Below are 8,896 nucleotides of genomic sequence, written 5' to 3'. Positions count from 1 at the left end.
TGTTGATACCTTACCTGCAATCCTAAATGCTTAGTATAGGATGCTAGTTTATCATCATTGGCCCTACATTCTTGTCAGTCTGCCTTGCTATACTATTGGGCCGTGATCACTCGGGAGTTGATCACGGGTATATATTATACATACATACATACTATACAGATGGTGACTAAAGTCGGGTCAGCTCGAAGAGTACCCGCGAGTGATTCACGGATTGGGGGCTGAAAGGACCTTTGTCCCGACGGCCCTCTGTGTGGATCTTTGTGGCGGAGCGACAGGGCAGGTTGAGACCGCCTAGGAGAGAGGTGGGCCTGGCCCTGTTCGGCGTTCGCGGATACTTAACACGCTTAACGAGATCTTGGTATTTGATCTGAGTTGGCTACGAGCCTATACGCACTAACCATCTACGCGGGAGTAGTTATGGGTATCCCGACGTCGTGGTATCAGCCGAAGCACTTCAGACGTCAGCGATGGAGCGGCGCGCGCCGAATTGGACTGGAACGCCACTAGGCTAGGTCTGCTTTCGGCCGCGTACGCAACGTGCAGGTGTGCTATGGGCGATGGGCCCAGACCCCTGTGCGCTTAGGTTTAGACCGGCGTGCTGGCCTCTCTGTTGAGCCTAGGTGGGGCTGCGACGTGTTGATCTTCCGCGGCCGGGCATGACCCAGGAAAGTGTGTCCGCCAAATGGGATCAAGCGTGCTGGGTAAGTTGGTGCACCCCTGCAGGGAAGTTAATCTATTCGAATAGCCGTGATCTTCGGTAACAGGACGACTTGGAGTTGTACCTTGACCTTATGACAACTAGAACCGGATACTTAATAAAACACACCCTTCCAAGTTCCACAGACAACCCGGTGATCGCTTTTCTACAGGGCGACGAGGAGAGGATCGTCGGGTAGGATTATGCTATGCGATGCTACTGGAGATGCTACTTGGAGTTGCTACTTGGAGTTGCTACTTGGAGATGCTACTTGGAGGACTTCAATCTACTCTCTTCTACATGCTGCAAGACGGAGGCTGCCAGAAGCGTAGTCTTCGATAGGACTAGCTATCCCCCTCTTATTCTGGCATTCTGCAGTTCAGTCCACCGATATGGCCTCCTTACACATATACCCATGCATATGTAGTGTAGTTCCTTGCTTGCGAGTACTTTGGATGAGTACTCATGGTTGCTTCTCCCCCCTTTTTCCCCCTTTCCTTTCTTCCTGGTTGTTGCAACCAGATGCTGGAGTCCAGGAGTCAGACGCCACCGTTGACGATGACTACTACACTGGAGGTGCCTACTACTACGTGCAGGCTGCTGATGACGACCGGGAGTAGTTTAGGAGGATCCCAGGCAGGAGGCATGCGCCTCTTTCGATCTGTATCCCAGTTTGTGCTAGCCTTCTTAAGGCAAGCTTGTTTAACTTATGTCTGTACTCAGATATTGTTGCTTCCGCTGACTCGTCTATGATCGAGCTCTTGTATTCGAGCCCTCGAGGCCCTTAGCTTGTAATATGATGCTTGTATGACTTATTTTATTTGTAGAGTTGTGTTGTGATATCTTCCCGTGAGTCCCTGATCTTGATCGTACACATTTGCGTGCATGATTAGTGTACGATTGAATCGGGGGCGTCACATCCATGAAACTGTGAGTACTACCGGAGTCTAGGAGAATAAGTACCACTTGATTGCCAATAAGAGCTCGCAAGCGAATGGTTCTAGGGTGATCAGCTCCAGACAAGGCATTGACAGACAAGTGCATTTCCTGCTAAGCAGTTTCTTGTTCTTCTACTGCATCAAGTATATCATCCGACAAAATGGCTTCAGCTGCACTAGTCATGGCCATGACTGCAGTAGGAGTGGGTGGTTTCACACAAGTATGACCAGGTGCGTATTTGTCACCGCAACTGAAACACAGGCCATTAGTGCGCCTATACTCCTTCAACTGCCTTGCTTTCCATAGCTCTCTAGCTGGTGGAGTGCTTGGGCGTGTGTCCGGCTTGAAGAAGGCAGTTCTGGTAGTAAAACTTCTGTTAGAGCGAGCACGATGTACAATCTCTTCCTGGATCAATGCATATGAAGCTGCTTCACTAACAGTAGTGGGTAGCTGCATATCAACAGCAGCCCGGAGTTCTTCCTTGAGGCCCAGAGTGAACCTCGTCACCAAAAATGTGTCACTCACTGTCGGTTCATACAACAGAAGTTGATACACTAGTTGGGTGAACTCCCGTTTGTACACAGCCACTGATCCGGTCTGTTTAAGTAACAACAGAGCTCTCATCTTTGTGCGATGAACATTCACATCAAACTCCTGCATAACTGCCATCCTAAACTCATTCCAGCACGGCCACTGATGCAGAGCCTTGTATGCATGGAACCAATTTGTTGCATCACCAGACAGGTGCAGCGTAGCTGACGTGACCTTGAATTCTTCAGGGATAGCATACAGTGAGAAGTAGGCCTCACATCCATCTAGCCAGATACGAACATCCTCTCCCTCAAAACGGGGAAAATCCATTTTGGGCATCCACGGTTTCTTCAACTGAACTTCTGTCCCAAAATGCTCTGTTGCAGAATGCCCAACTTGAGTCACAAACACAGGTGGTGGAACGGCCGGTTGCCTATGCTGCGGTGGCGTACCCAAAATGCCATCGCTAGTGGACGCGCTCGGAGGAGATTGCTTCGGTCCTGACTCACGAGCAGCTGCTGCCTGCTCCTGTCTAATTTCCCCAATCGACTTCATCGTGAGACTGACATTGTTCTGAACAATATGCATCAGCGCTGCCTGTGTCGCAAACTGCTGATCGAGGGAATCCAAGCGACTAAACAGATCATCCAACTTACCCAACTTGTCGCCCGCTGTTTGCAGAAGCTGCAGCTGTTCTCCCACCCACGCCTCGATGGTCTCCATGGCATCCACCACGAGACGTGTCTGCTGATTCGGCTTGGGGGGCGCCGTAGTCGCCAGCTTCACCGCCTACCAGGAATCGGCGAGTACCAGGGAGTTTTACAGCAGCCGCTAACCCCTTCCTCTGCAACCGACTCCAAACACCGCCGTGCAGCGCCAACCGAGTAGCCCACCGGAATTTCACACACCCAGAGGATCTGAGTGCAACCGTGAGCTACCCTCGATCCGCCGCTGAACAGTTCACCGCCGCCGCCGAAGACGCCGCCCGTGCCGCCAAAGAACTGGGGCCACCCTCCGCCGCCGCAGACCCAGCCAACGAACGGGGATTTTACGAGAGAACCCAACCCGACCGTCGCCGAGCCCGATCCCGCCGCCGATCGACCCAAATCTGATACCAAATGTGATGTACAGAACCCTCTGCTCACGATCTATTGAACGAATTCAAGGATACATAGTACTTTCGTAGAGATTGGAATGGGGATTGGGAGAAGAGAGGTACAGCTTGGGGAAGAAGGAAGAAGGGAGAGTCTGAGAGGGGATCGAGATCCAATTACAATTCGCTGCCTTCTCCGGCTCAGCTACTGGGTATTTACGCACTCTATTACATGGGTCCTCTTGCCCTACGAGATGGGCCAACGGTCCATACATTTGAGTCAACTTTCGGCCTGCCACTTAGTATCTGTCCCCTTTTTCTCTTGTCTGCTCCCTGATGCGCCGTTCGTCAGCAATAGAGCTCTAGTGCTGACACAACTCTAGTCTTATCACAAGTACTCCCTCCGTCCCATAATGTAAGACGTTTTCTGACATTACATTAGTGTCAAAAAACGTCTTACATTATGGGACAGAGGGAGTAGTATTTTAGAAGCAGCGCATAGAGTATGCATAGTAATTGGGATATATGGAACACATGGATTGTATTGTGTATGAATGATAGTGCAATGCAAACAACAGTTTTGGCATTCCATTTATATTTTGCAGAGAGACAACGTCCGTGCAAGACAATAAATAAATAAATCATATTGGATCGCACTCGTGTTAGAGTTACCTGAAGCATGTTAGCATATTTTACTTTGCCTAGGATTTAGTTCATGCAAGGTTGTCCAAACTCTGCACAGGCATACACTTAGATTAGATACTAAATGTATGACGTTTTTGACATTACACTAGTGTCAAGTGGGACGGAGGGAGTAATACTTAACATGTTGCAAAAAATTTAATGGCAGATATATTTAGTTTGAACTGTTCCTGCATTGCCCTGCATGGGTTGGTGTCGAGTTCAATTAACTTGTGTTATTTGTCTTGTATGCCCTTGAGTGAAGTTATCTCGAGAGCGGCATGCATGTGACATACCGTCTCAGGACAGTGCCAAGAAGACCAACATGGTGTGGGAACCATCCAAGGATTTGAAGCACCTAAAGTTGAAGTTGCTCCGGATGTACGGTTATGAGGATGAAGACAAGGTGACAAACTACATAAGGCTAGTCATGGAGCGAGCTGTGGGGCTGAAGAGAATCGAGTTGCGTGGTGAAGTCCCATGTGAGAAATGCGATGCCATTTACCCAAGGAGATCCCAGGTGGATAAAGGTCGCAGGCGTCGGATCAAGGAGCGACTCACACATGAATCCTCCTCGGCCGTGGGGATGATTATGCTCGTAGCAGCTATGCCCGCGCGATAGGGATCGAACCGTCCCGCTGGTGAACGATTGCGCCTAACCACCAGAGCTCATGAGCTTTCGTGTTATGGCGCGCCCAGTAATAATTTAATTTCTAGGTACTGATAGCCTGAGAGTACTTGATCAGTGTGGACCTTGCAGTGTAGCTAAATTGTGTGTGCTGCAATCTGGATGCATGTTATTCTTTTGAGTACTTGCATACTGTACTTGCATAGTCTACTTGCATCATGTTGTGGGCATCACTCAAATTCTTCACTTCTTAGGGAATCTTTGTTCTTTGTTTTTCTTTCTTAAACACTGGTGGTTTCTTTAATGGAAATCGACAAGGTAATGCCTGCTCATGACTGATTGCTACACAAATGAGTTCTATTAGTTTTTGAAGGATATGTTCAAGAATGATCTACTCTGTTTTCTCCAAGAATTCTTCAATAATAATGTTGATCTAACTGGCATTAATAAGCTACTCCCTCCGTCCCATAATATAAGAACGTTATTGACACTAGTGTAGTGCCAAAAACGTTCTTATATTATGGGACAGAGGGAGTAAAAGCTAGAGCCACTGGACTGAGTCCATCACGGTGAGCTGAGAGAACTCTGACAGCACGGGGGTGGAAATAATGCTACATCCTGTTATAAAATCCGAGGCGAGAAACATAGCATGATGTTTGATGATAGAGTTAGTCTGAACCCTACATCTACAGGGGCTCATGTGCTACTTCCTGCATATTAGATCAATATATATATAATGTAACAGACAGAAACTCTAAAGGGGCAGTTTTACTCATCAAAACATGGTCTGTGCTACAAATGTTCAGGCTTGAGAGCCATGATGCGGTTGGATGGAATTTTCACAGAAAAATACAAGGGTGAAACATGAATGAGATTGAAACACACTCCCTAGGCGCCAGGGGAAGTTCTGAAACTCGGGAAACTACAAGAGCCACTGGACGCAGCCCATCGCAGCGAGTCGAGAGAACTCAACAGGTGGTGCCATTACAAATTCAAGGCGTGGAGAAACAAGCAATTACAGCAACATAACATCTGGACACTACGCTCGACGATGCAGTTTGACTGGATCCCGCATCTTAAACAGTGTTTGTTGTACACCAGGAAATGGGGCATTGTTTGATCAACATGAGAGGTTAGCTGTAATATGCACCTAGAAGGACTACATAGAGAGAAAGGATTCGGAGTCGGTGAACTGCATGTTGATCTTTGTATGATGGGAGAAAGTGCTGAGACACAAGTGTATGCCCAGGCCTATGAGAAGCATCAGTGAAACAGAGGTTGGCAGTACTCTAGCAATTATCACTCTAGCCTTGCACTCTCTGACCTAACATCATGTGGTTCTAATAGAACTGTGGTGACATCAACACTTGACATGTAGCAATAATTGAATTCACAAGATTAATTGAGATGAGCGAACCGCCATGTCAAATCTAAGCAATGGTACCCCTTTTGGGAGATGGATCTAGAAATCAGATAAAAGTTGGGAGAGCAAACTGCAGAGTTTTAAAAATAGCAAACTGACCAAACTATGCATTCTCAAGCAAATTCAACAAAGGAGGACATGGTTGTTGCTGCTTCAAGAAACTAGAAGTTCATTACAAGATAATCCATTCACCCGCTTACACATGCGAACAACACGGGGAAATTATCAAGCATATACTATCCAAAGCAAACAAGCACCACTACAAAAGCTTCCCAAGGCTCATGTGAGTATGTCATCTCCAACTCCAAGTGGTGTGGTCATGTTTCATGTTGATGAAAGCGGCATCCTGCCCTTATCCATTTCAATCCTACATCGTCAATGAGCCACATCTGAGTGGCCCACCTTTTCTCTCTTTCTGCAACTTCCCATTCTGCAAACATAGATTTGTAAGTGTGATCGCAAAAAGGAGATGGCATGATAGTATATAAAACCACCAGTTAGCCATAAGCATAATTAGATGTAACATTCTAGTGTTAGATAGCACACAAAGTTTGCTCACAGCTGAACAATCAAATATAATTTTCAATCTGATTAGACATTCAAGCAGTGTTGTGCCCAAATCACAAAAAAAGAAAGAGGAAAAAGAACTTATAGATGTACCCAGTGGATGGTAGAAACTCACGTTCTGAATCAAAGTATGGTAGCAGATATTTTGCATTGACTTTGAACCATAGGCTCACACGGAGAACAGTCACATTGTGTCATAAGGTGATAACTATAAAGCCCATACCATGTGAAAGAGTAAATTTACATATATTCATAGTCTGTTTTCTCCTATGAGCGCTTAATTGTCTTGTGACTGTAGCCATGGATAAAGTCAATGCAACTGGCCCATAAAAAAAGTGTTCCTCGACAATGAAAAAGAATTCTTAAGGCAGAAAGGCACACATTCGCAAGTGAAGCTTCTACTACCTCCGTCCGGGTTTATTAGGCCCCCTCTTATTTTGGGCTAAAATTTGACTTAAAAATTTAACTAACAAAATGTAAACTATATGTCACAAAAATTATATTGTCGGAAAGCTCTTTCAAATACAAATCTAACAGTATAATTTTTTATAGCATATACTTTACATTTTAGTAGTCTATACATGGTCAAAATCTGGACCAAAACACGAAGGGGCCCAATAAACCCGGACGGAGGTAGTACCGACCAACCATTGTTTACTCATTCTGTAAAATGACCATGTTAAAACTCATTTATATGACGCTACAAATAGATAAAAATATCAACAGCATTGATGAAAACTCAAACTACAATGTACGTCATACATGGCCTCTGTTCTCACATTTAATCTTGGTGAAGATGAAACATAATTTTAAAATTTTAGTAGTTTGAGATAGCATCGAAGATTAGAGCAGTAGCGAAAACCTCAAACTCCAGCCTAGCATTACAGTGTTAGAAGAAATCTGTAGCGCTGATTATAGGAATTAAAGCATATTAAGGACATTTTATTTAGCTTCAGCTGTCGGCTGTGAAAAGAAACCAGCTCAACAAATAGAAGCTGAACTTTTAATTTCAGTATATCTTAGGAAATGATAGAAGCACAACTCTGCAATATATCAAGTTTTATATGATTGATACATTGATAAGTGTGCAGCGGTTCTGCTCCATGCTGAATAATGACTATAACAAAGGGAAATAATGGGGTTTAGACACATCACACATTGACATATTGGGGGAAAACCAGTGGAAATGGGGTATCATAAATCCTTAAAACTGAAATTTGTCACTGTGCTCCAAATGTTCTGAACCAACTATTAACAGACAGGAATGCAAATTTACCTGTGAGCGCAAGGAACGATGCTTGCTTCAAAGCAGATCCCAAACAAATCTGTGCAAAATCAAACACTAACCAGACTTTGAGATAATGATATATGCAATGACAATACATCAAATCAAGAAAATCAGTCTGCGAGACACCCTTACAGCACAAGACGTCTCCTCCCTCACCTGCTTCCTTGGCAGATCCGGAGTTCTCCTACCCATCCACCAAAGAAGCCTTTTAATTTTCCTCCTTATCTCCTTGTCATCTTCAAATTAACAGCAGATCAATTATTTCCAAACAAAAACTGGAAAACATCCCAAGGTTTGCAACCATATCCTCCTATATTTAGATTAGCCACCTTAAAATAAATTCTATCCAATTTATTACAGCAAGAGAGAGGGAGAAACCATGTCATGCACCATCTCTACATATTAGTTTTCAATCATGGGGCAATACACTATAGAAGGCATTTCTATACTTCGAACCACCATCCAAAAGACCAATCTTGGTGTATAGAACCAGTATCAGGACTTCATGGAGAGTTCTGAAGCACAAATCATAACCAATATACTAATTTAAAACCACTAACAAGCAATACAGAAAGAAACCAACAATGCTTTGGCCACTTCAAAACCTTCACCCTGGTAAAGGGCTACCACTTTGAGATTGGAACTCAAATGCAAGCTGATTTACAACAGTGATCGCTTGTGATAAATCATGAAACACCAAAGAATTTCCCCTGCTGAGGTGAAAAGCAAAGCAACAAGCTAAGAACATACTACAAAAGTAATGAAAAATCAACAGAGCAAACTTAATCATAATCAGATGAAACCACAGCAAATGCGCAAAATTGGTTAATCAAACCAAAAAATGATGCAAAATCTGAACATAAGAGACAGCAATGCTACTGAAGGGTCCCCATCAAGCCAACAGAGACGGATCTGGAAGATGCAACTGAAAATAAATATATGCATGCAAATTTGGCCAGTAATTAGTGTAACATATGAAAAAGAAACATCATGCCCTCAGGTGCCATGGATGTAGCAATTCATTGATGGCACAAGATATGATCTCCCTT

The 8,896-nt window shown here is 44.6% G+C and overlaps 1 long non-coding RNA gene across 1 annotated transcript; it reads right to left on the bottom strand.

The window, feature by feature from the left end:
* Nucleotides 1-6,079: 6,079 nt before the first annotated feature.
* On the bottom strand, nt 6,080-8,890 carry LOC119301413. Its single transcript, XR_005147042.1, has 2 exons — nt 7,836-8,890; nt 6,080-6,422 (listed from the first exon to the last, which is right to left on the bottom strand). It is a non-coding gene; the product is annotated as an uncharacterized LOC119301413 (long non-coding RNA).
* Between the last annotated feature and the right edge of the window lie 6 nt (nt 8,891-8,896).

Source organism: Triticum dicoccoides, chromosome 1B (genome assembly GCF_002162155.2).
Source record: "Triticum dicoccoides isolate Atlit2015 ecotype Zavitan chromosome 1B, WEW_v2.0, whole genome shotgun sequence".
NCBI lineage: Eukaryota > Viridiplantae > Streptophyta > Magnoliopsida > Poales > Poaceae > Triticum > Triticum dicoccoides.
Note: the sequence above shows the minus strand (reverse complement) of the source record. Positions and strands in the feature narration are given on the sequence as shown.